Source organism: Cardiocondyla obscurior, linkage group LG26 (assembly GCF_019399895.1).
Source record: "Cardiocondyla obscurior isolate alpha-2009 linkage group LG26, Cobs3.1, whole genome shotgun sequence".
Lineage (NCBI taxonomy): Eukaryota > Metazoa > Arthropoda > Insecta > Hymenoptera > Formicidae > Cardiocondyla > Cardiocondyla obscurior.
In genome coordinates this window covers 1,774,365-1,781,919 of record NC_091889.1, presented here as the reverse complement: position 1 = coordinate 1,781,919, position 7,555 = coordinate 1,774,365, and the positions used below count along the sequence as shown (strand labels likewise).

The following is a 7,555-nucleotide window of genomic DNA, read 5'->3' as shown; positions in this document are numbered from 1 at the left end:
AAACACAGGTAATCTCAAGCCATTATTATATCGGTTAGCAACGAACTTAATGCGAAGTATTTTTTAATCAAATGCTTCCTAGCTCTGAACTTAGAGCAAACAGTCATTAAGCTCTCAACAACGGGCTATCTAAGAAAAACAAATAAGTTCTCAACATCGAACTCACAATACAAAACTAACCTTGCTCTTAACATCGAGCCTATACTTTCGTAAAAATCAGGTGTAAAACCAGATACCCTGACATTCTATTCCCTTTATTTCTTTTTATTTTCAGGTTGTGTTCTTTTAGTTTATATTTTTTTTTTTCCCTTTGTTTAACATGCTGTGGAATTCAGATCTTTATTTTTTTTTTGATTATAATTATTTAATGAAAATATATCAGGCGATATTGTATTGAATAATAAAACGAGAATCGCAAAATGTAATATAGTTAATTCTATTATTATTAAATCTCTACCAGCCTAAACAGTTACCTTTGTTACTTTTTCGACGACTTGGGGTTTGAAGAGCGACCTGTCGCTGTTGGTGTAATTTTTTGAGTCTTCGGATAGTATCTGTTGGTCCTTGGTTTGAAATTCATAATCGGTCGTCTTTGATATGCACCCACCTGCTTGTATTTCGCAGGTGGGTTTCTGAAGTTTCCTTGGGTTTTGTTGGTATTCACATTTTTATTTGCTGCTTTAAGTTTAGCACATGCAGTTTCGACAGAATGTATCTCTTTTAGCTGCTCTGCGAATTTAGTACCATATAGCCATTCATCCGTTTTGACATTGTCAGCCATTGATTTTAGTGATTTTGGTAATATTGGAGTGATATAGGATCTTCTGGATGCTGGTAAAAAACATCCGCAATTATTTTTCCCGTATCACCAAGATATTTTGTAAGAATTTCCTGGTCAATGCTATCTTTGGGATCATTTATAATAAGAGAAATTGCAGCACTTAGAGCTGATAAAGCCGAGCCTACTGAATTTTGCGTCTTAACGAAATGTTCATCCCTTGCTTTGGCGATATCCGACATCATATGATGTAATTCTTGATTGACTTTGGGAACCTCTACGAAAAGATCACCTTTTCGAGGATATTTTTCTAAAATTATCTTTTTCTCTTCTTCTGAAAACCCTTCTCGGATCCAGTTTTCCCATCTAGATTTTAGTTCTGGATGAAAGATGACATTAATTTGTTTTAACAGATTTGGATCCTCTCCCAAAATATCAAGAACCTCTTGCGGAATAGCGGGGTTGTCTTGTTTTTCACCAGGATTATCAGGATTCGGAACATTCTCCGGGACATTCTCCTTATCATTATTATTATCTGTAAAAGGTAACCTCAAATGATATGTCTTTTAATTGTTTGATCGTGATACCGTGAAGACTTTATTGACGTAAAGACTATTTAATCGTTTGGACTATTTTGTCGTATAGACTTGTGTCATATAGATTTGTGTCGTATAGGCTTGTGTCGTATAGACTTGTGTCGTATAGACATGTTCGAATCGTATAGATTCGACAATGAAGTGTCGTAAGGACTTGGCTGAATCGTTTGGATTCAGCAAAACTTTGAACGGTCGTGTGGAACGTACAAAGAAGTTTATGATATTAAACTTACCGACTGTTAGTTTGTAATTACTTTCGATATTCTCCGTGGAAAGATCTTTAGACTGTGTGAACAATTGCATTTGCTTAGTGAGGTTATCAAGTTGTTCTTGCAATTTTTTAGAATTATCTCTGTAATCCTGGCGTTCTCTTAATGTGGAACGCAAACACTTTCTCTTTTTTCTCTTACTCATTGTGAACTTTTGCTGTTTTTTAATAAAAACCAGTAATAATCTAAGCAAATTAATACTTGAGATGTGTGAAACTGAACACAACAAAACAATATGACGGGAGGCGTCATATTGCGTAGGGCGCCACCTGGAAGGCAGAGGGCGCTAAGCTCGAGTACTTTGTGCTCTAAAGTGTTGTGAAGTTAAGCATGGCAAGCATACTACAGTAATCATCATTGAGAATGAGACGTGCAATATAATTAAGCATAAACGAACTTTAATAAAATTATAAATTAAAATTACCTTCACAAAAAATTGCGCCTTGTATCTGGTCGCGCGGGAGAAGCTGTTGCACCCGTCGGCAGTGAAACGGGTGCAACCCATCTTCTCTCATAACTCGGTGCACCAAGTTCCGTGGTACACGCATGGCTCTAGCAACCCGGCGCACGCTATTACTCGGATTGTTCTCAAAAGATAGCAAAATACGATTCTCCCGGTTCAAGTTCCGCCGAACGCCAATTTCGACGTTCCTTCTTATTGGGGCCACGAACCCTGTCTTTCGTGCACGAGCGACGCACCTTAATATCGTCGTTTGCGTAGCACTCGCGCGGTTTGGAAATCTGCGCGCGTATACGCGCACTACACCACGCGAATTTTCGCCCGCTATGCCGTAGCAAATTAACATATCGACGTAATCTCGAGTCGTGAACCGCATTTTGCTACTGTTTACAGTGTGCACGCACAATCGCTTCTTCGCTCGTCGAAGTACATGTACCTTACGAAAAAAACAATTGAAAATCGAGATAAGTGGCTGTGCTGCTTCGGCAAAAAAGTGCCTTTTGTTAAACTTAAATAACGTTCTAATATCTGTCGGTAAGTCAAAATTCGACAGATTTACAGGGCACTTCGTTGCCGAAGTAGCACAACCGATTATCTTAATTTTTCAGTAGTAAAATGCGGTACACATATTGAAATTACGTTGACATTAATTTTCTACGGCATAGCAGGCAAAAACTCTCGAGGTGCAGTTCACGCATACGCGCGCAGATTTCCGAACCGCGCGCGTCCTATGCGAACAACAGAAGAATCTCATTTTAGGAGCATTTAAACAGAATCCGGGTAGCAGCGTACGCCGCGTTGCTAGATACCCTGCGTGTACCGCAGAACGGGTGTAACAGCTTCTGCCGCGCGCCCAGATACAACGCACAATTTTTTGTGACGGTAATTTTATTTTATAATTTTGTTAAAGTTTGTTTATGCTTAATTATTAAATAAATAAAATACTCGTATTTTAGGCTTCCCGGTGCCGTATGAATGATATAACGATGGTTTCTCTCTCTCTCGTGCGATAAATAATAGGTTAAGTTATGTTTGTTTTTTGTATTTTTGTAATTTATGTAGTTGTTAATGTTTTAATTATAAGATTTGTTTTTCTTTGTAACTGGAGCGGAGGTCCGGGTGTACCCCGCAAGGGAAATAAACACCATGTATATATTAAAAAACTAGAACTTTATTTTAATAATTACTTTTAATAGTTTAATAATTATATCCATTAGAGTATGATTACTAAACAATCACATTACCTGACAATAAATTAAATATATTTTTACTTACCGTAAATATGAGACCTATTTGTCTTTTTTACCACATACAATGCAATAAATACCCATATTGTAATTATTTTATACACTACACTTATCACATAAAATGCACTTTTAGGACGTGTATATATGTATTGACAGTTTAAAGCTTAGAACAAAGGTTCAAACCGTTCAACCGTTAATAACATAACCTTACTTTTAAACTTAAATTGGCGCGTAATCCGAGCATGCCCACTTTTGAGCAGTAAGCCATGAGAGAGGCAACTAGGTTTTTTTTCTCACTTCTTGGCGACACTTTTCAGTCTGCCATTCCCCTTCCATGTCTATATGTTCTAAGCACAGACCCAGGCTCTGGTGACGTTGGAGGCTCTGACTCAGGCGTGACGGGCGAGACGGACGCTGAATCCGACGACAAAAGACTCGACCCGGATGCCGCTCCCTGCGATGATAGGGGGCTGTAAAATGGTCCTATCGGCAAAAAGGGAGGCAGGTGGAAAAACTCCGGCAGAGATTTCCTCTCCTCTCCTTCCCCTTGCGAACAGCCCCTTCCCCCGCAAGCCGGTGCCGGGATGGACTCGGCAAGGGCGGCCATATCCGCCCGGATGGACTCCCGGAGGGAGCTTAGGTAAGCAAACGCCTCCGCGGGGTCGGCCGAGGCCTCCAACGACGATGGCCAGCCAGCTGGAAATAGGCAGCCACGTGGCAACAAAGGAGACGCAGATAACGAACAGCTTCCCTGTGCCGAAGTTGACGGACCCGTTAAGTCCTTCGGTACAGTAGACACCGAAGATGACGTCAGGACCACCACCACGGCGGCACAAGGTCCGCAATACTCAAGCCTATAAGTCCCGTCGCAGCGGGCACAGAAATGTAGACACGACCGGGCCAGGGTGTGCCCTAAGCACAAGGCAGTGAACCCTGGCTTATAATAAACTTATAATAAAAGGATCCGTTGCTCACTGGAATCAGAAAAAACATGTTAACACCACTAACTACTACACATTACATTACACAAAAAAATATATATATATACAGGGTGTTCGGTTCGTTTTGTCACTCCCGAAATTTTGGGGTAGACAATAATAATTTAAGACGAAAAGTCCTGTACAATTTAGCAAAATTCGTCACCGTTGATTTTATAAAAAAATCGATTTCGATACGTATTAAAATCTTTGCGGCAAAAATGAAACAAATGCGCTCGCGATTGTCTCCTTCTGAGTTGACTCAGATAACATCTTTATAAACACCGTCGCCTCCGCGGCCGGCCTCTAAGTTGCTTAGAGCTCATTCGCCGAACCCGCTCGCCAATCATTATTATTCGATTTGGCTACTTTCTGCAGAAAACTAAACAATGCCATCGCCGCGCCCAGCCCATAGATTTCTTAGCGTTTGTTCACGATTGCACGCGAAGTTGGAAAAAATAATTTTAACAATGGACTGTATTTACAAGTGTATATGTACAGCAGGGATAAACTACGGCGAGTTTATCATACAGCAGGAATAAACTGTGGCGAGTTTACTATTAGCAAATAACAGTTAAAATCTCTGCGGATTAAAACAAGGAAGGCTAAGTACGCGATACTGCGATGCGCATTCGATGAGTGCTAGCGGTAGACTACCGGGATTGATTGTGTTATTAAGCTAGAATGATTGATGCCTTTGTTCTTTGACAAAGAAGAACCTTTGTACTTAGGTCCCTTCGATGGGATATTCCCGTTGCTGGGCGCGATATAGCATGTATTAAAATATAAATTGATAACTGCATGAGTCGTTCCGGATGCGCAGTGACAATAATCCGGCAGAACAAAGCGATACTGAACTGACTCAGAGTTCTAATCTTTTTTTTTTTATATAATAAAGATGCTCAATTACTTGGAGCATTTTCCATGTGATAAAAAGTACCGTTTGCAATGACTTAATCCTGAACAGCGTTCATTCGCCGAGACATTATAATTTTTATAAAATCAACGGTGACGAATTTTGCTAAATTGTACAGGACTTTTTGTCTTGAATTATTATTGTCTACCCCAAAATTTCGGGAGTGACAAAACGAACCGGACACCCTGTATAATAAAATAAATAAATAAAGTTTAAAAAAAAATGCACTAGTAAAATCGCGACTCGTTCAATCAGGCTGCTCGAAACAGACTAAAGAGCGCTAAGACCAAGAAGCAGCAGCGAGGAAAAAAAGAACATGAGCCGTGTTAAATAAAAAGTTTTGCTAAGTGAAATTTTTATCGATGTAATAGAATATATTTACTTGCCTCATCAAAAAGAACGTTCTCACCTCACGATGTTGGACACTACGACACTGACAGACACTTCTACATTAAAAAAAAAAAAAAAAAAAAAAAACACGAAATCAAAAAATCGAAAAAAAACCGACACGCGAAATTGAAACACTTGTAAGGTTTGCAAGGACAGCGTAGAAATAGAGCGCGTGTATGTAAGTTAAGACGAATGCATCGCGTCTGCCCGTAACGCTATTGGTCAAAGCACGCGTAGGAATATTAGACATACAGCGCGTTAAGAGCGTGAAGAGCGACATGCAGTAGATGACGAGAGAGCACAGAGAGTAATAGTTGTGAGCACGCGTTTTTCTTTATATAAACCTAGCAGCTTTATATCGGGCCTTCCCCATTATTCATTATACTTATTGTTCAAGATTTGAAATTAGTAATTAATTATGCCACCGCCGCGGGGGCAGCACCTCGTGGCTGATCACCAGCGACGGATCGATATCGATCTGTCGTTCGATAATCGCTTCCGATTCTCGAAGGCGTTGCCGGCTCGAGGCTTATCAGTGTTCGTCTAGCCGTGCCAAGCATCACCTCGTGTGCAACAACGTACAGTGTGCTTCTCTCAGAATTCTTACTCATCGTGCTACTCATCGTTCAACTCATCGTTCAATTCATCGCCTTGTCTCCAGTACAACTCATCCAGATCATTTTCGCCGTGTGCAACACGCCAAGAATCTTCTGGAAGAGATTACCCTGCAGCACGAAGCGTGTTGAACCTCGTGCTCAGTAACTCACCAGATTTCGCAGCGTGTGAACTCACGATTAATATAATTGTGACTCATTGTTTAAACTCAGTGCGAGTCCTCAAGAACATTTAAACAGACAGATATCAATTTAAAGACTAACTCAAGCGTTAGTTAGTTAGAAGCGTTAGTTAGAAACTCATTGTTAAATTCTGTGCGGATCTCATCTATCGGCCACGTGCTCAACGCGTGTCTCCGCGTAACTCGTATATTCGAAGGACTTACACCCACCTTTTCGCGTTAATTAAACCGGCCACGATCGCGTACCATTCCCGCGGCGTTAATTGTAAGATCTCATTTTTGTAATTACTTATTTTTATACACTTATATATATTAAAAGATTAATTCTATTCTACAGGGTGTATTATTCCATATTGACAAACTGTCAGAATTAGATAGGTCTCGTGGATACAAGTTAATAAGTTCTGTGCCATTTTGCAAAATTTTCAATAGTTATTGAGAAAAAAATTAATTTGTCTAGCGCAAGAGCGACAAGAAAGCTACGCGTAAGTGAGCGCGACAGGCGACGGCACCATTTTTAGCTACTCGCCTGTCGCGCTCACTCACGCGTAGCTTCCTTGTCGCTCTTGCGCTAAACAAATTAATTTTTTTCTCAATAACTATTGAGAATTTTGCAAAATGGCACAGGACTTATTAACTTGTATCCACGAGACCTATCTAACTCTGACAGTTTGTCAATATGAAATGATACACCCTGTATATAGTTTGGATCAATTTCTGCCCGGCTATTATAGACTTCTCATCTTTCAGACTTACACTCGCAGTAGCGCAAGCCAGGGACAAAGGTGAAAAAATGGAAACACAGACACCACCGTACACTATCTCTCGTTTAACACACGAGTTCAGACTTTACTACGAGAGCCAGGGACTCTTACAGCTTGTCGTATCTACGTGGAGGTTCGTCATTATAACCGACATCTCGGCTATCGAAAGAAGATACAGAAAGATACAGAACTACACGGAAAAGACCGGGAAACTGTGCGAATATTTTCACGAAGCAAATGAAGAAAACATAGGTGGAAAATACAAGGAACTACTGTACACGGCACTCGCAGAGAACAATAAATTAATAGCTGCATTAAATCGACTATAAATAATCTATGGATTACCTACGCAGAAGAAAGGG

At 40.2% G+C, this 7,555-nt stretch overlaps 1 pseudogene; it reads right to left on the bottom strand.

The window, feature by feature from the left end:
- Window positions 1–251: 251 nt before the first annotated feature.
- LOC139112084 (uncharacterized) lies at window positions 252–2,021 on the bottom strand (annotated as a pseudogene).
- Between the last annotated feature and the right edge of the window lie 5,534 nt (window positions 2,022–7,555).